The sequence below is a fragment of the Leptodactylus fuscus genome, chromosome 6 (genome assembly GCF_031893055.1).
Source record: "Leptodactylus fuscus isolate aLepFus1 chromosome 6, aLepFus1.hap2, whole genome shotgun sequence".
Classification (NCBI taxonomy): domain Eukaryota; kingdom Metazoa; phylum Chordata; class Amphibia; order Anura; family Leptodactylidae; genus Leptodactylus; species Leptodactylus fuscus.
The window spans coordinates 91150751-91171625 of NC_134270.1; the positions used below are offsets into that span (position 1 = coordinate 91150751).

The 20875-nt window shown below is 43.3% G+C and overlaps 1 protein-coding gene across 1 annotated transcript in view; it reads left to right on the top strand.

The window, feature by feature from the left end:
- Positions 1-6204: 6204 nt before the first annotated feature.
- Positions 6205-20875, top strand: part of SULF2 (sulfatase 2) — a 131766-nt gene continuing 117095 nt past the window's right edge. Inside the window, exon 1 of the mRNA XM_075276776.1 lies at positions 6205-6348. The gene's annotated coding sequence lies outside the window, so the exon portion shown is untranslated. The remainder of the gene's footprint in view (positions 6349-20875) is intronic.

Consider the following 20875-nt stretch of genomic DNA (forward strand, 5'->3'; position numbering starts at 1 on the left):
ACGGCAATGCCCTCATTGCTACGAAGAGGTAATTTGCATATTGACAAAGGTGGTATATATCTACTGTGGAAGTACATGAAAAAAAACACAGTTTAATGCAGGTGACCCTAACCTATCTACAAGTGAAGCTGAGTTGATAGATTAACTTCTGGTGACAGACTCCCTTTCTTGGTTACTGCCCAAGGCTGAGGTATGAGCAGAAAGTGAAAATTCAGGAGTATGAATTAATAAAGTTGGCTGATTCCTGGAACTCCACCCATGGCCGCCAAAGAAAATCAAACTTAGAGGTGTCGGCATAATCTGTCAGTACCAGTGTCTCAATCCACAGTACTTGGAGGAATTCTTGGAGCCATCCTGCAAAGAGGAACAGGCAGGGCTATACCAGTGTCTGGGGATGACTGCCACAAAGAAGTGTTGCAGGAGGACGCCCTTCAGTTTAGAGAATTTACCAGGAATGAAACAAAGGAGGGCCAGCAGTCACTTCTAGTGGATAAAAGTCTGACCATGGTCATGTGATTTATGGTCCATGGTCATGTGACGAGCACACAGGTGCACAGCTGATTACCAGGCAGATGTCTGATTATTGTGCTGTGACTATAACGAGCGGCACCTGTGTACTCATCACATGACCATGGACCGTAAATCACATGACCATGGTCAGACCTTTATCCACTAGAAGTGACAGAATGAATGACAACAAGCAGAGATCTAGAAAACTGTGAGGAATTGATACAGAAAATATATTGGAAAATTCTACAACTTTTTATTATACAAACCATAACATTTGTCTCTCAATATTGGTCTGAAAGTGGCCAACCCCTTTAAGGTACAGATCAAATACAGACTTCCAAAATGGTCATATCCCTGGGCAGTCCCACCAAATGTGGAGGAAGGATCCTCTTTCTGTGCCACAGTGCCAAAACCGATCGGATACACCAAGGTATATCCTATGGAGGAGATCTGGACAATAATAACACTGGTTTAGAATTCTGAAATTCTTCTCCTGTGCATTGCACGGCAAGGGTAGCTTATGAGTAAGATCTGACCCAGTCAGTAGGAAAGAGAAAAAAAAAATAATCGAGATCAGCAGGTCACAATTCCAAATAGCAGTGTATAGGTGAGGCCTTTATATTATTTGTTTAGGCCGGAGAAAGTGTTTAAAAAAAAACCAAACAACAAAAAAACAAACAGCAGGTCCAGATCACACTGATTGGCACCAGAGGACGTCTGCATATGTTTTTTTTCACCTTCTTTTCAGCCTAATTTTTTTTACTGAATAGAGGGGGGCACACCGTGGCTCAGTGGTTAGCACTGCAGCCTTGTAGTGCTGAGTCCTGGTGCTCAAATCCCGCCAAGGGGAAAAAAGCCATCTGCAAGGAGTTTGTATGTTCTCCCCGTGTTTGCACAGATTTCCATCCCATATTCCAAGGACATACTGATAGGGAAAAAATGTACATTGTGAGCTCTATGTGGGGCTCACAACCTACATTTAAGAAAAAAAAAAAAAATTTTCTAATGAATAATATATAATAAATTTTATTTATATAGCGCCAACATATTCTGCAGCACTGTACAATTTGTAGGGTTCAAATACAGTCAAAAAGATACATTACAAAGAAATAGTCATTTCACACAAAGGGACTGAGGGCCCTGCTCAAAAGAGCTTACAATTAGAGATGAGCGAGTACTGTTCGGATCAGCCGATCTGAACAGCACGCACGCATTGAAATGAATGGACGTAGCCGGCACGCGGGGGGTTAAGCGGCCGGCCGGCGTCAAAGCGGAAGTACCAGGTGCTTCCATTCATTCCAATGCGTGCGTGCTGTTCGGATCGGCTGATCCGAACAGTACTCGCTCATCTCTACTTACAATCTATGACAGGGGTCCTCAAACTTTTTAAACAGTGGGCCGGAGGCAGAGCAGGTCGCACAGACATCGGGAGCGATGCCCTCCAATAGGTAAAGTGAAGTGCGCTCCATGGCCTGGCCCGAGCTCCCCAGGAGCTTCATTATAAATGCACGCCTGCCGGCGGGGCCAGACAGAAGTGCTTGGCGGGCCGCATGTGGCCCTCGGGCCGCAGTTTGAGGACCCCTGATCTATGAGGTAGCAGGGGTGGCAGCATCGGAGGCAGCATTGCTTATACAGTTGTCAGACAATTTTGTAATAGAAGTTACTGTCATTACACAAACATAAAACTTTATGAGCCATCACTAGTGGTGTCCTTTAACATATGGATGGTGGTTGGACATATAAAGTTAGCCTGAAATGGCATCATATCATGAGGGGTAATGTTGGAGCTGGAACAGAGAAGGGTTAATTTTAGGGATTAGGACTGTCTGAAAAGATGTGTCTTTAGTTTGTGCTTGAAGCTGTAGAAATTGGGAGTTAATCTGATTGTCCGGGATAGAGCATTCCAGAGAAGTGGTGCAACTCGGGAGATGTCTTGTATACGAGCATGGGAGGATCTAATAATGGAGGATGTAAGTCTTAGGTCATCGAATGAATGGAGAGCACAGGTTGGGAGATAGACAGAGATGAGGGAGGAAATGTAGGGAGGTGCAGCATTATGGAGAGCCTTGTGGATGAGAGTAATAACTTTATATTTTATTCTATAATGAATAAGCAGCCAATGTAGCAACTGGCACAGACCGGAGGCATCGCTGTAGCGTCTAGACTGATAGATGAGCCTGGCCGCTGCATTCAGAATAAACTGTAGAGGGCAGAGTTTAGTAAGGGGAAGACCGATTAGTAAGGAGTTACAGTAGTCAATGCGAGAAAGAATCAGAGAGACAATAAGTGTCTTTAATGTATCTCTGGTAAAGAAAGGGCGTATTCTGGAGATGTTTTTGAGGTGGAGGTGACATGAGCATGTGAGTGATTCAATATAGGAGGTGAAGGAAAGGTCTTCCTAGCATGCTGCCTAGGAGTTATAGTAAGGCCTGAGACTGCAATGGATATATCAGGGACAGATCTGTTAGATGGTGGAAACGGTAGTAGTTCAGTCTTGGAGAGATTTAGTTTCAGATAGAGCGAGGACATGATATTTGAGACAGCCGAGAGACAGTCGCTGGTGTTCTGTATGAGTACAGGGGTGATGTCACGGGAAGATGTGTATAATTGGGTGTCATCAGCAAAAAGATGGAACCGGAAGCCAAATCTGGTGATGGTTTGTCCAATGGGGCTGTGTAGAGAAGAGCAGGGGGCCTAGGACCGAGTCCTGAGGAACCCCAACAGCAAGGGAAAGAAGGGAAGAAACAGAGCCTGCAAATGATACACTGAAAGTGCGGTCAGAGATAAGAGGAGAACCAGGACAGCGCAGTGTCCTTGATGCCAACTGAGCGAAGCATAGTGAGGAGGAGATGATGGTCAACAGTGTCAAATGCTGCTGAGAGGTCCAAAAGACCTAGAGGTATGTAAGAATTGTAGGCCACCATAAGACAGAGCAGCAGGGGAGGCCGTATCTGCCTGCTGGATCCATGTATCAGTAAGGGCAAGCAGGCTGAGGGATTTACTAAGGAATAAGTCATTAATATATTCTAGTTTGTTACACATTGAGCGGGCGTTCCAGAGAGAGCATTTAACCCCTTAAGGACCAGGCCATTTTTTGGTTTCGCATTTTCGTTTTTCCCTCCTCACATTTCAAGAGCCATAACTTTTTCATTTTTCAGTTCACAGAGTCACATGATGGCTTATTGATGCGGGACACATTGTACTTTGTAATGGCGCCATTCAATATGCTGTGCAATGTACTGGGAAGCTGGAAAAAAATTCAGAATGAGGTGCAATTGGAGAAAAAATGCATTTGCGCCATTTTCTTATGGGTTTAATTTTTACAGCGTTCACTGTTTGGTACAAATGACATGTTACCTGTGTTCTACGTGTCAGTACGAACGCGGTGATACCAAATTTATATAGTATTTGAAATGTTTTGATACTTTTAAAAAAATGATAAACTTTGCAAAATAGAAAAAAAAATTTGTGTCATCATGTTCTAACACCTGTAACTTTTTCATATTTCCATGTATGGAGCTGGTTGTGGTGTCTTTTTATGCGGGACAAGATGACGTTTCTATTGATACCATTTGGGGAAAGATCTGATGGTTTGATCACTTTTTATTCAATTTTTTATACGAGGCAAAGTGTTGAAAAAAACGCTTTTTGGCTGTTTTTATTTTTTTTGCCGCTACGCCGTTCGCAGTACGGGATAAATGTTTTAATATTCTAATAGTTCGGGCATTTTGGAGCGCGGGGATACCTAATATGTTTATGTTTAATGTTCTTTAATTACTTTTATAGCTAATCTAGGGAAAGGGGGGTGATTTGAACTTTTATATTTTTTTAATTTTTTTAATACTTTTAAAAACTTTTTTTTTTCTTCTGTTACATTTATGATCAGACCCCTTAGGTACCTTGAAACCTAGGGGGTCTGATCGCTCATACTATTCACTGCAATACTACAGTATTGCAGTGAATAGCAAAATCGCAGCACTTCTATTAGACGATGCCTCTGGCATCGTCTAATAGATCTAGTGCAGAGACAAGCCTGGAAGCCTTCAATAGGCTTCCGGCTGTCATAGCAACCGATCACCGCCCTCATGTGACGTTCAGGAGGGCGGCGATCGGGGAAACATGGCGGTGCCCGTGCCGCCGTTTACACACTGCGGTCACGTTTGACCGCAGTGTGTAAAGGGTTAACAGCAGCGATCGGCTCGGGCACCGACCGCTGCTGTTAGTGGCAGGTCCTGGCTGTATTATACAGCCGGCATCTGCCGTGTATGGAGCGAGCTCAGCGTGTGAGCTCGCTCCATACATCCCCATGCGACCCATGACGTACAGTTACGTCAAGGGTCGCTAAGGGGTTAAAAGAGACAGGGGAGAGATGAGAAGGAACACGGTAAATATTGATGAGGTTTGTAGGTCTTCTATGAGTGCAGGAAGAAGAGTTAGTGAGAGAAGGAGGGCCAGGGTTTTTGTGGAGATGTCGCCAGCAGCTAGGAGGAGTAAAATGGACAGAGACAGAAGGTGGTTCAGTGATTTATGTGGGCGCCTATGTTTGGTTTCACTGCTAAAAGTAGTAAAGGGGTGGTTAAAGAGTGTGAGAAGTGTGTGAGAGCTGCACATGGGAGAAGGAAGATGAGAGGGACTGATATGGATAGTGTGCACTGGTGGTAAAGATGGAGGGGAGCTCTGCAGGAAGACAACTGCTAAGATAGTAATAATAATAAATTTTATTTATATAGCGCCAACATATTCCGCTGCACTGTACAATTTGTAGGGTTCAAATACAGAAGATGACACGGCATCGTGCATCACCACCCCTGTTCGGTAAGATTTGCATATATGTTTTTATGCTTTTATTTAAAACGGGACCAGGAGTTAATATAACATTTACGGTGCCTGAATAGCCTTTTTAAAGGCTATTCACGCATATGTGGGGCTCTATTAGCATAATTTTGCTGATAGAGCCCCTTTAAATGGACATTGGATGCATTGTTTTACACTCCGTGCCTGTCCTAAAGATGTCCGACTTTTCAAGCGGACAGAAAAAACCTACATGTTGGGTTTTTGTAAGTAGGGCCCCGCCACAGTCAATTGCCCAGGGCCCCGCAAAGCCTGGATCCGCCACTGATCATATACCATTCAATGTTACCGCAGGAGTTGAAGGGAGATGCAAAACAGCAAGCAGAATTGGTGGACTGAATGCTTCTTTATGGAATAGGATATCCTATTGTGCTGTTCTTTACAATAAAAAAAAACTAAGAAACCCAGACTATGCTTCCAACTGGGCCCGGTACTCTAAAGGGCTCCAAAAGATTGACCCTGGTAAATTGGGCTCCATTACAAATACTGTTTTGGGATCCAGAAGCTTAAAAAAAAAGACAGAGGCCAAAAGGTAACCCAGTCTTTATTTTGGTATTATGTAATATCATGGAGGGAAGGGCCCTTAACTATGACGTCACCCACCCGCAAATATCATCTAAAAGAAAAAGCACTCTGACGTAAAACAAATTATAACCCCATGACTGACCCCAATGGACTCCTAATCTAGTCCCCGCTTCGAACACTTCCTGCCCGGTTACATACACGGTATATTGTAGGCACACAGCGGGATAACGTCCACTCTATCTCTGGTATGCGGCGCGCCTCTACGTGATGCTGCCCCGGCTGTGGGCGTGGCTGCATTGCTAACAATAGGCGGTGCCAGGGTGGGTTTGGCGGGTAGAGGGCGGAGCTGGATCGCTGAGGTTTCAGGATCGGTGTTATTGTGACCGCAGGTTCTGAAATTTGTAGAACCGATTGGAGCTGAGGAACATCCAAGAACGAACGACGGCTGCTGGAGTATGACGGGTAGGTGTGTATGTATCATGCATGCTATATGGGGAGGGGGTCGCCACCCTCCGAGTGCAGAGATATTATGTATAAGTTTCCGGCGGTCACAGTACGTATGAGGTGCATACAGCGTTGGCATGCCTCCGTTTACCACAGCTGTGTGATCCGTTTTGCTACACAGAGGGCGGTATCCTGTAATCCCTTCTCTATACGGCAGTAATGTCCCCCATATCCCTGATGCAGTGTCCTGTCACACTTACCGTCGTCACGTTTTCTCCCGCCCCTATATTAACCTGTCCTGTTATAGGAGCAATACTGACTACATATACTGTCCTGTCATAAATGAAGGGATATCACCTGTACGCTGCTCTGGCATCTATACAGAGGTCCTAGCAACTCAGTCCTGTCATCCATACTGCGGTAGATCGCCTATTCTTTATGCTGTAAAGGTCATACAATTAGGTGGGTGATATCCCTAATATGTACTTGTCCTGTAATACATAGAGGACTGATATACCAGATAAGCTGGCCTGTCATGACTGTGCTAGGATATCTCCCTTGTGCACTGAGGTGATATTTCTTATGTATTGGCCATTTCTTATATGCGGGTGATATCCTCAATTCTCCTGGACTTATATCCCTCAAGTGCTAGCTCACGCTAATGGTCGGCTTTCCATTCTTCAGGTCTGCCCCAAAACCGGAAAGCTAACCTGCTTAAAAATCGATTACCCGTGGACTCCATAGACCGTAATGGGGTCTGTGAAATAACGCACAATTCTTTCATCATTTTTTTTGCATTTTGTTTTTACGGCGTTCACTCTGCATTAAAAATTACATAGCAGCTTTGTCTAGTAGGTCATTATGATTATGGCGATACCATATTTATATTGGTTTTTATTATGTTTTACTTTTACAAATAAAACATTACTTTTTTGAAAATGAACAATTTTCCTGGGGTCACCATAGTCTGATGATCATAACTTTTTTTTTACTGTAATGTTGACGGAGATCTGTCAGGGCCCTTTATGTGCAGGACAAGTTTACTTTTTATTGGTACCAATGTTTGGTATGTATGACTTTTTTTTTTTTTTTTTGTGAATGGGTTGGGGAAGCATAGTGACCAAAATTTGTACATTGTGTTATTTATTTTTTTACAGCGTTCACCATAAGGGATAAATAACACTATTTTTGGATAGTGGGGACTTCCTAACGTGCGTTTCTTCTTTGATTATTTTATGTATTTTTTTTTTATACATTTTTTTTTAAAAAAATTTTTTTTTAACTTTTCACATGTCATACAAGGGGACTTGAAGCTGCTGTCTCAGATCCCCAGTGCAATGCCTTGGGATACATAGTACATAGTATTGTAGAACATTGCACATTTAGTTCCTATAGGAACTGGCAGTCAGGAGGCCGTTGCCATGGCAACGCCTTGGAACTCAAGATCTTGACCCTGGATGCCGTGCTCGCTATTGATTACAGTATCTAAGGAGTTAATCCGCCAGAGTTGGAGTATCTTCTGATTCTGGTGGCTGGTCCCGGCCCTTGGCTGTTACATAACTTCAGTGCCCGCAGCATTACTACATTGTACTGTTACAACGCTGACCGTTATCAAGAAGCCCAGCTTAATAGTACAGCGCAGAGCGGGAAGGGGTTAAAGAAATAGAAGTAGCAGCGTTGAGTGATAATACTGATCATAATCAAACAATGCATTGTAATGTGACAGTCTTACATTGCATATTATAATGATAATATTGGAATGGAGGATTGGCAATGGGGAGTGCATGGGGAAGTGAAAAGGTGCTGAACATACCGATTAAGGAGAAAGGGGGTTAAAGGGGTTGTACAGGCAAAAACGGACAACCCTCTTAATGTTTAAATCAGCTGAGGGCATTGAATAAAATTTTTAAAAAATGCATACTCTCCTCTCCCCGATGATGCGGTGTTCTAACGCATGTCCCAGTTCTTCTGCTCTCCTGGGTCTCTTCCAGAGTTCCAATGATTGATGTGACTGGTGAAGGCCAATCAGTGAAGTACCTGAATGTCACTACCTGTGACTTCACAGGTCCTCTTCCTGAGGCCGCTGATTGGCCTCCACGGTTACATGATCGCTGAGACAATTATTATTATTATTGTTTATTTATATAGCATCATTAATTCCCTGGTGCTTTACATTTGAGGGTTTATATACAGTACACAAAATATATAAACAAATATAATACTAACAATGACTGACTGGCACAGTGGGATAGAGGGCCCTGCCCGCAAGGGCTTACAATCTATGAGGGAAGAGGATTAGAAACACAAGGTGAGGAGAAAGACTGTTCAGATGATGGTGCGGTAACAGTAGTGTTTTTGGAGGTTGTAGGGCTTCCTGAATACAATCAGTGGCTTCAGCAGAACTCTGGAAAAGACCAGCCGGAGCGGGAGGACATCGAAGTATTAGAGACCGGCGAGTATGTTTTTGTTTGTTTTGTTTTTTATATTCAATTCCCCCAGCTTATTTAAACATTAAAAGGGTTGTCCTTTTTTTTTTTTTTCGCCTGGACAAACCCTTTAAGCAGCATATACGAATGCAAGAATGCTGAACTCTAAACACTATACAGTTACCTTGACTTGAACGTATTTGGTAAATTGGGGTTTGTTGTACATCATTTAAGGGTAATGGATATAATATTTATAATTTGATTTAAACAGATTGATGCGGTATCTCAGTCCATACAACATGGATAGTATAGGACAACAACAAAAAACACCACCAAATCGCCACATCTTTAGGAAAAACTGGTTGCAACAGTAAGGGAATGTAAAAGTTGTTTGAGCGTGTATCAGGGTACACTCCATATTTAGAGCTTACGAGGGAAAAGACACCAGAATTAACCTTCCACCACCCCACCCCCTCCAATCATGCTATTGGGAAAATGGTGGGGAAATGATGTTCTCTGTACTTTGCATAGCATACATATTCACTTTTCACCATCTGCTGTGCATTCACATCTGGGAAAGCTAATGCTCACTATGCCCCTTGATACATTTTTTGAGGGGTGCAGTTTTTAAAATGGGGATTCCACTTTATAGGCCCTGCAAACATGACATGGTTTTCAGATACCAAACATCTAAATCTGCATTTCAAACGCCACATAGTGTTCCTTTACATCTGCGCCCTGCTGTGTGCCCAAACTGCAAACTGTTCACCTTTCTAAAAAAAAAACAAAAAAAAAAAACCTGTCAAAACATCCGACTTTCCCTAACATGAATTCCCCCGCAAACAGCACTCTTTATATCCTATGTATCCATGTACACAGAAATTTTAAAAAGTTACGGGTGTCAATATATGGTGACAAAGATTTTTATTTTTTTTATGCAATTGGATCTGGATTTGTTATGGGGTTAAAATGTAAAAAAAGACAAAACAAAAAACCCATAAATAAATAAATAAATAAATGCATTTGGTATCTCCCCCCCCAAAAAAAATCATACTACCCTTACAATACAGGTGACATGTCATTTTGGGTGCACGTTGAGCGCAAAGCCTGCAAGAAAGTCCTACAAATGCAGTTTTTAATTTTTTTTTTTTCTTCCAGATTCCCAGTGCATTATACAGAATATTACATGTTACCAAGGTGAAGTACAATTTGTCCTGTAAACATGAAGAGCTCCTAATGCTCTGTGAACTGAAAAATAAAAAATAAAAGTATGTACAGCAGACAAGCTGCAATTTCCAAAACTGTTGCAGTTTTGGAAATCTCAGCATGTTAATTACAGTATACCCACGGAAATGGTGGCTTCCCTGTAGGTATAATTGAAACGGAGGTTTCCTCTGCGGAAATTCTGTGAAATGCGCTGTGGGAAAAACTGTGATGCGCTGCTGCAGTGGTTTTTCCTGCCTTGCTTTTTTGCTGTGGCCCTCTGTGAGGCCCTATCATCAAACTTTTAATGCTCCTGTGATAAGTACACACCTTAGTTTACCCATTAGTGACCGGCATTATAAAAGAAATCAGAAGAGTGCCCTAGGAGAACAAAAAAAAAAAAAAGTTTAGTTTTGTTTAAAAAAAAAAAAGGTACTTTTCCGTTATCGGGCCAGCATCGCAGTTCAGCACCAGCATCGGGATAGCAGTCAGCAGTTCAGCATCGTGAATTACAGCCGAGGACTGCTGGCCTGATCCTTGTACCCAGCTCTCCTTACATCTGCCCTATACCCTCCCGCTACACGACTAGGCCTCACCATAAATACTGACCAACACTACTAGTTAGTCGCCGGACGGTGCAAGAAGTTTGTCCCTCCGGCTCGCCGTAGCGCCCCGTTACTATGGTCAGTGCATCCCTTTCAGGGCCTGTATTGAGCCCCAGTGTGTTTCCTTCTGGTCTCCGGTCTCGGTACTGGCCATGGCTTCCAGTGCGAGCATCTTCCTCCTGAACGTGAATGGACAGATTGAGAGCGCCGAGGTGAGGCCTAGTCGTGTGGCGGGGAGGGTACGGAGCAGATGTGAGGAGAGCTGGGGGGTAGCACTGGGAGGATGGGGGCATCGCTGTACTGGGTACTAGAGACAGGGCACAAGCATCGGGCCAGCAGTCCTCGGATGTAATTCCCGATGCTGGACTGCTGTCCCGATGCTGGTGCTGAACTACGATGCTGGCCCGATAACGGAAAAGTACCAAAAAAAAAGTTAGTCACACAGTAATAAAACATTAAAAAAATCAAAACCTAACACATGATTATATATGGTCATTTATATTATAAATGGGTATTGCTGCTTTTGTAAGGACCTGAGCAACACAACTGAAAAGTTATTTTACCTTAGTTTTTGCAAAAGTAGTAAGAGCAGAGCCAGCATTGATTGGCCGAATGCTGTACACTGGCCAATCAACGCTGGTCAATTCATTCCTATGAGAAAGTCAGCTCCCTCGTAAAAGCAAGCTGTCTACTCTTAGCAAGGACGAGCCTGCTGCAAAACCAGCGTTGATTTGCCAAACAACGCTGGTTCTGAATCGAATATTTACTGCGAATATAGTAGTATTCGATCGAGTACGAATATTTTGAATACCGTAGTATTTGATCGAATAACTAATCGATCGAAAACTACTCGCTCATCTCTAATAAACAGAAATTGTGATAAACTCCAAGCACTGATTAAGCAAGAATGGCTTGGCCAGCGTTTGGCCCAGAAGCTGATCTCCCATTTGCCAGGGCGCCTAGAAGAATAAGTTTCAGCACTGTAAATATTGGGGCAGGTTTATTAAGATTGGTTCCCTGTGCCTGTTGGGGCCTTTATTACCATAGACATAGAGCCCTGTATTTCTATATATCCCAGTATACACTGAGTCTTGCCCAAATAATTCTCGTAATTCAGGGCTGTAATTTTTGAGGATAAGATTATGATGGAGTCAAAGGGCCTGAGCTCCAAGTTCGATGGGTCAAACAGGTTAGCAATATGGAACAGACCTAGTCCTTGGGAGGATAGGGTTAAAAAGGAAAGAAATCCATATGGCTCAGCTGAAGCAGATCTATAAAAATATTTTCCATTACATCCACCATGACGGCTACACAAGGAGGTTGACCTCTGACCCTCTGTAGGGACAGGAACTGAGAGACTTGTTAAATACACCACTCCTACCACCATTCACCAGTTTTTTCTGTCCCTACACAGGGTCGGGATGAGAGGCTCTCCTCCGTCTGGGGGATAGGTAAAGTATTACCACCGTCCGGCCCTCGGTCGTAGTCAAAGGCGCCTGCCTCCCTGGGCCATTAAGGACACGGGGGTATCGCTTCGACCTGCCCCCAGGTGGAAAACTCCCCCCTTCCAGCGGTCTGTTAGGGCTAATGCAGGGGGTAGAGTGGATGCCGGCTCCGGCTAGCACACAGGGGAGGAATGGCCAACCTAGGCATACTGGCGTTACAGGATGTGGTGTATATGAGACAGTCGGGCGCAGTGGCGTGCGTCTGTATTCCCAGGCTGAGGCTGCAGGATCACTGGATTCCAGGATTTCTGGCTGCACAAGGTGGTGACTACTTGGCACAGCTGCTCTGTACCTGAGTAATTTTTTTCTTTTAATGGGACAGAGTGCAATTTGGGCTTCCTTTCTCCAATTTTAAGTAGAGACAGAAGGCTCTCATAGGAGCAAGGGAAAGTCCCAGGAAATGACCACTTTGTGGGAAGGAGTTGGCATTCCTATTCTAAAAGCCCTATGCTCAGTAAGTATGGCAAAGGCCCTTAAGGAGGGTAAGCCGACTTTGGAGGACTTAGGCCTTTCAGTACAAAGAAGTCCAGTCCTCCAGTTCCAGCCTTGTGCCCTGTCTAGATGACAGTAGGTTTATTTCTCTTAAAGCCTTAGAAGTGGTAGGACTTTTTTTTTTATCTTATAGGAGGCTTTCCCTGCGCTAAAGACAAAGCTTAGCCAGGGAAAGCATAGAGGGTAAAGTTCTATTGAGAAGCAAATTCCCAGGATACCTAGTGTATAACAGTTACTACTAGATGGAGTAAAGCTTGTTAGCAGTTCAATTTGATGATTAGCCCATCCTGCTGTGGGAAACGCCCAAGGTGAAATGCTTATCTCAGGTGAAGCCTCGCTATCTTGGATTCTGACAAAACGGTTTGCACATGTGCTTGTGCAACATTGTCTGGCGGGGCCTCAGTTAAAGTTTGGCCTTGTCTGATCACCACCTGCCACAACCTAAAAGGGCACGGTGAGTAAGGTCAGGGCTGTGGCCTGATCAAAACTGGCTGTTCTGCCATGTTAAAGACAGAGTGGTACATACGGATATGTGTATAGCATGCATAACACCATTGTGAAATGTTATATAATGTTGGCTAGAGATAGGTGTATATATAGCATGCATGGCACCATTGTTGATGGTGTAATGGATGCAATACACCAGTATTGAATGATATATACGAAAAAATATAGCATGCTCAATACCATCCTTGAACGGGATATAATGATATAGCATGCATAACACCATTACTGAATGATATATAATGATGAATATATATATATATATATATATATATATATATATAGCTCACATAACACCATTGTTGAATCCTATTAATATTATAAATGTGAAATGTTTGTGGGTTTGTGACTTTGGATGCTCGGATGTTTGGCGGTCAATCACGCAAAAACCGCTCCACCGATTTGGCTGAAATTTTCCACAAACATAGTCACTGCACTCGATTGCGCAATAGGCTACTTTTGAACACAATAACCCACATACGTTTTCCACACGAACCCCACAAAAAACAAACTGACATCACCATCTCTGCAATCTCACACACTTTGGACCATACCAAGCCCCTAAACTTCACATTACCCCCTACAGCCTAGCCCCTAACCCCACACACTCACATTCACATATACTTTCCCACTTTCACCCTCACCTTCACCATACTGCAGGAGCCTACCTCTTTTTTTTTTTTTTTTTTTTTTTTTTAATGTAGATTGTGAGCCCCACATAGTACAATGTACATTTTTTTCCCTATCAGTATGTCTTTTTTGGAATATGGGATGGAAATCCATGCAAACACGGGGAGAACATACAAACTCCTTGCAGATGGTTTTTTGCCCTTGGCGGGATTTGAACACCAGGACTCCAGTGCTGCAAGGCTGCAGTGCTAACCACTGAGCCACCGTGTGGCCCCTGCAGGAGCCTACCTCTGTCACTCTCCGGACCAGCCATGTTTGCCGACCCCCTCCGCTGGGAGGATCCGCGCCACCGCCCACCACACTACTCCACTAGCTTCACAGGAGCATGCACACTTTGCGCACATAAACAACGTGTTACTGGCACGCCACCATTTTGCGCCTCCACCTTAGGCCGCAGCACACAAAATCCTGCCTCCAGCCCGCAACAGACGCCGCTATCACCTCCCTGCTGTTTTCTCTGCACGATCCATCCACCAGCCCGACACTGGTAAGTTCACGTACCACTCTAACACTGCCAGGACCTCTGCCCTCTCTACTCCGCTGTGCCAACACCTTACGCTCCATACTAACCTTACCCCTCTCCCTCAGTGCCCTATCCTTCCACTTCTCCTCCGCAAACACATCTCACAGTCACTTGCACCTCACTTCATCCCCCTTGCTACGGCCCAGGCCACTGATGTTCCTATGGCAACCGGCCGCCATAGCCGACGCTTCCTTGCACACCTCCGCTCACACTGCCTCTGCTCTCGACCGCCATACCCCCTTGTACTACGGCACATTCCGGCACTTTCCGTCTGCCAGGTGGCCGGTTGCCGTACGCCCGCCATAGCCCTTCCCTTACACAATCGCGCATACACTGCGCTACCCCCGTCATGTCTCCGGTTCCTGCAACTTTGCATCCTCCGCTGCCTTCTCTTACCTGTCCCGCGGCTCCCGTCTGTCCCTCACTGCGCGGAGGCATCCTCCTGCTCATCTCCGCCGCTTACACTGGGCTAGGCTGCCGCGAAGATTCCTATAGCAGCCGCTAGCTCTCCCACGCCTCCCACACAGCTCAGTGTGTCCAGGCTGCTGCAGGCTATGCTACGTAGCCTGCAATAGCACTGGCACGATTACGCAATGCATAGCTATACATTACGATTGCAATGCATTGCATTGTTCAGGACACCCCCTGCTGGTGTACAACGGTATTGTTTTGCAAGCTGCTGGATGCAGCCTGCAAACCTCATTAGCATTAAAAAAAAAATAAAATAAAATAAAAAAAACAATACTGTGAAACACACACATTACCTCCCCAGGTGGGGAAAATGAAAGTGAGTGGATGACAATATGCGCACAAGAATAAAGGGGTTAACTCCCACAAGAAAGCGCTTTCTTGTGGGAGTTAACCCCTTTATTCTTGTGCGCATATTGTCATCCACTCACTTTCATTTTCCCCACCTGGGGAGCGGGTTTCCGGATAGCGGCAGCAGAGGAAATTGGACCCCTCTCGACCTGCTGGACTTTGTCTTTATTGATTTTTTGCATCAAACATACAGAGCTTGAAAAAGGCCTACTGTGGCCGAAAACGTTCGCTCCATCACGCTCTACCAATAAAACACGTTTATTTCGTGGCACATATTTGTGTGAAGCTCTCTTCTTTAATATTAGTCCTGGATATTTTAATATCACGGCAGCTGTTTCTTCCTTGGACTTTTCCAGCGGAAGTGGCCGCCAATCAGCGGCCTAATGAAAGGACACAGGATGCTGATTGGATGCAATTTCATGTTTCCTTTAATGGACTTAATACTATGAGGAATGAATGAAAACTGGTCACCCTCAGGTGTAAAGAAAAAAAAAAAGTGAAAAAGCACTTTTTATCATAGCCAAGACCATGGCACATTCGTCTGAATATGTACTATGTTAATGTCCCTTTAGAAGGAATCATGAACCTTGAGATGTGCATTGTGGAATTTGGGGGAGCACAGTGAAAATTATTCATCTGTCCCACAGTCAGCCACTCCTCAGCTTGAAATGGTTGGTAACATATATCAATAGATTGTATTCACCTAAAATTACTTAGGCCTGCTTTAGAGTAGAGGAATCATGCGATATTTGATACTTTTGTGTCTGAAAGCCAAAAGTATTGTAGTCATGATACCTTTATTGGCTAACCAGAAAAATTTCATTTGTAAGCTTTCAGAGCACAGAGGCTCATTCTTCAGGCATTTGAAAATGAATTTGTAAATGCCTGAATGAGCCTCTGTTCTGTATTAACCCTACAATATTTTTACCTTTCTGACACAACACCATCAAATAACTAATGATTTTTGTATGCACTTTTGGCATCCATCTTACCAACAGAAATCTATGGGGATGATGAGCAACATGTTTTAATGTCTTGTTTTTTTTTGTTTTTTTTTCTTTTGTATCAAAATTTGTCTGCTGAACGGAAAGAAAAAACTTGATATGAATAGCATTTATGTATAAGGAAATGCACCTGTGGTCCCAGACTTGAGTGCAACTAGAACTGCATTGGATACAGAGGGTGTCACTGACCTCCCCCTCAAAATGGACACAGTTGTCAGGACAGACCTCTTAACCCCTTAAAGATATTTCACGTACATAAACGTGGGAGAATGTGGTTAGTTACTACATCCCCGCGTACACGTATGTGATGGTGATGAAGCTGGCTCAGTGGAGCCCATGTGATCACAACAGGGGCCTGGCTGTATCGGACACCAATCCCTGCTGTTTAACCCTTAAGATGCCATGGTCTATAGCGAGCGCGGCATCTTGGGTGTTTGTCAGGTGAATTAATGTTGCGGGTGGCATCATGAGCGGGTGTTAACTGTAATTGACAGCAAACACCCTGCTCCTTAACCCGCTATCGGAGATGATCTCCAATCAGGAATTTTAACCCCTTGGTTGACGTGGTCAAACATGACCGTGGCATCCAAGGAGTTCCGCAATGCGAAATGTCCTCCTGGGCACCCCTTGTGGTGAGATCAGGGGGTGCCCATATATATTTTCTGCAGCATGGGGTTTGGCCTGTGACCCCAGGCTACCAGGAGCTTCCACTAACTGGTTAATCCTGCTGGGAAGTGAGAGAATCAGAGTATGTACTGCAATCTATAGTGCTGAACCAGCGATCAATGCTTCGGTGGTTCAGGTCCCCAAGTGGGACGTTATTAAAAAGAAAAAAAAAGTGTATGAAAAAATTAATCAAGCAAAGAAATAATGATTTTTCGCCATCTTGCTTTATAAAAATGCTATAAAAGTGATAAAGAAGACATATGTACCCCGAAAAAGTCCAATAAAAAGCACAGGTCGTCCTGCAAAAAATAAGTTCTCAACCAACTCTGTCAACCAAAAAAAAAAGAAAAAAAGATACACCTCTCAGAAGGTGGCAATGCAAAAGTCTGCTCTTCAAACGTCCAGTGTTGCTCATTCCCTTCCATCCATTGCCGTGCCCAAAGATAAGTTTACACCAACGTGTGGGGTATTTCTTTACTCTGTAGAAATTGTGAGATGCATTTTCTCCTTTTTAACCTTTTTTAAATGTTAATTTTAGGGCTAAATGAATGTATTATAGAAAATAAATAAAATGTCTAAATTTCACCACCATGTTATTTTAATTCCCGTAAAATTCTTAAAGGATTAACTAACTTCCTAAATCCAAAGAATTATTTTAGGGGTGCAGTTTCGAAAATGGGTTGATTTATTGGGGTTTCTAGTATATAGGCCTTTATAATCCCCTTCAGAACTGAAGTGGTCCCTAAAAAAAATTAGTTTGGCAAATTTTTTTGCAAATCTGGAAAATTGACTGTTACACTTCTAAGTCTTCTAACATCCAAAAGAAATTAAAGGGTGAGATGATGCCAATACAAAGAAGAGATATGGTAGATAATAGTTTATTAATGTATTTGGGTGGTATGACTATCTGTTTGAAAAGCAGAACATTTCACATTTTGAAAATTGTGATTATTTTTTCCCCCCAAATTTCCATCAAATTTCCTATTTTTTTTTATAAATAAATAGAAAAACATTGATCATTGTTTACCACTACCACTGTTTCCTTAAGGGATCCATTACACAGAGTATACGCTCTGTTCGTATCACATTGAAAGCAATAGGGAAAAAAGCCTCCCATTGATTTCAATGGGCAGCGCTCGTATGCCGGCACCCATTCAAGTCAATAGGAGCTGGTTTTTACGCGCTCATTCTGAATGACTTTTACGTTCAGAATGAGCGGACCGTATACTCCGTGTAAAGGCTCCCTAAGGGGTTAATCATTGAATTCTGGTGTTTCAATCAGTTTCTTTGCCACAGCTGTATAAAATTAAGCACCTAGCTATACATGCACAATGAGGGTCCATTCACATGGAGGAAAATGGTGAGGAAATTGGTGTGGAATTTTGCACGCTGAGAAAAAAAGTCTCCCGTAGATTTCAATGGGTTCTGCTAGCTTTTTTCCCCCCACTAGCAGAATTTTCCGCAGAATTGAAGTTATTGGAAGACTTTTTTTTTTCAGTGCTGAAATTCCACACTAAATTCCTTACCATTTTCCTCTATGTGAATGGACCCTGAAACTGCAGTTCACATGGACTCCTGGCATCATAGATAACTAAGTCTGGGGAATCCAGGTCTCCAGACTGCATTTGGTACAAGAAATCTGGACCAGATTCTTCTGTCTTGATTTGGCTGTAATCCACGTCATAATCCGCTTCCTCACAATGGTGGTCTATGGAGACCACTAGCATTCTTTTTTCCGCTAATGGCATGTTGCTGCTAGCAGAAAAACGAAGCGAGCTGCCCTTTCTTTAGGCGGATTACGCAGCTCGAGAGTCGGCCCATTCATTTGAGCCGGCTCTGGAGGGGGAAACCGCGACAGTCGTGGCAGGTGGGTTTTGACCCGAGAGTGACACGGCTCCCCGCATCACTCTCTGTGCCAAAATCCGCCCCCCGTGTGATCTAACCCTTAGAATCATTGCAACAGGTCAACGTTTGAATTTTTTTCTCTCTTAGATTATTATCCATGATCACCTCAGTAATATTATTGAAATGTAAACGTTTTCAGGAACCACATGAACTCCAGTGGAACACTATTAGAGTGAGAACGCTAAGTACATAAAAGTTACCAACACTCTGCTGACTCAAATCAAACAGGCTTTATTGGCTCGTCTGAATAGATATTTGGCATTGCCAAAGCTAGTAAAGTGGGTATGGGGGGGTGGGGTGAAAAAAACTGTGCTGAAAAATTCGGCTTATACTCGAGTATATACGGTAGTTTGCTCTTATATTTCTGGCAGAGATACATATGAACAATCCAGACAAATAGCCAAGACAAGCCCAAGTGACCATCATATAAGGATAAGTTCACACGGTGGAAACCTTTTCCAATGTGTGGCTTTTTTGCGCGGCAGTGCATTGTCATCCCGCTCCTGGATGACTGGGCCTAAGCGGTAGGGTGTCTCGAGCTGCAGATGCCGCGGCTGACTCACGCTCAGAATCCACGTGAAGATAGGGCATGTCGCATATTTTTCCTGCTAGCTGAAAAAAATCCCTAGCAGAAAAAAACTGCAAGTGACTCCCATTGAAATGAATGGGAGGTGTTTTTGGAGGCGAATTCCGCGTCAACAACCGCCTGCAAAAAAACTCTGTGTGAACTTACCCTAAAAGGATCCAGGGACACTGAAGTGCAGGTACCTACTCCATTCTTGCTTCTACCAGTCAGAGTACATAGACTTTTTTTTTTTTAACATTATAAGCTGTGAGATGCTGCAGAATGTTTAGTCCTTGAAGTTTGCAGATGTGTGTGGCTGTGGGGAGAATTGGCCCTTTCCCTCCTCACCTCATTGCATTTCCAGCTTGTTTCTAGGAATGTACTTCCCCAGTAACAAAGGAGTCAACTGTAAGTTAGAAGTGAGATGCTTAAAGGCTGGAAATTCTGAGGTTTTCAGGCAAAAAGCAGTGACATTTTTAAAGGGGTTGTCTGGCATAAGATAAAACTTTAACACTAAGCTAAACCCTCTCCCCTTGCTTATCTTCTAATTTACTCCCTTTAAAAATAAAAAAAATAAAATGTATATTTACCCATATGTCTGGGGCGGTCATGTGACCGCCCCAGACACACTTTCTGATTTCCTAGTGACACTGTTTCCGGAGATATGAGGTCACCACTATTTTTCTCTTCTCACTTTTTTTGCCTGGAAAACCCTTTTAATTAAAGTTCATTACATGTTAGTTTCAATTGATAGAGAATGTGATTCTGGACTAAGTTGTCTGAAAAGTTAAGGACCATTTACCATCAGTTACAAAGCTATACTTCTGAAGTTTCAAGGTATGGGTTTCCATGACCAAGTGTTTGCATATGTGGCTTGCATCACAAAGCACAGTACCAAACAATTGAGCAGTGGAAATATGTTCTGTAGAGTGACAAATATTTCTTCTCTATCTGGCTGTCTGGTGGGCTACATGATGCCAGCAGTATAGTTTGGTGGAGAAGGGCTAGTGGGATTGTTTTTGGGTGTTGGTGTAAGTTCCATGGTATACTCTAGCATTAAAGGGCTATCCAGGATAAATCTATATTTTAAGCATAAGCCCCCTATACCCCCCCCTCCAACTTTTTAAATAATATTTATTAATTTTTCTTAGTTTTACTGTATTATATGTAGGTCATGTGACCTACATGTATTAACTTTTTTCTGCCTTTCTGCTGACATTCCAGAGTCTAGACAGTATCCACACCCTGGAACATCAGTGGAAAGAAGCTCGTCCCTGTTATCTGTGCCTCTTGTAGATATCTACAGTCATGGCCAAAAGTTTTGAGAATGATACAAATATAAATTTTTACAAAGTCTACTGCTTCAGTTTTTCTAATGGCAATTTGCATATACTCCAGAATGTTATAAAGAGTGATCAGCTTAACCGCAATTACTTGCAAAGACAATATTTGCCTAGAAAATGAACTTTATCCCCCAAAACACATTTCAACATCATTGCAGCCCTGCCTTAAAAGGACCAGCTAACATCGTTTCAGTGATTGCTCCATTAACACAGGTGTGGGTGTTGATGAGGACAGGGCTGGAGATCAATCTGTCATGATTAAGTAAGAATGACACCACTGGACACTTTAAAAGGA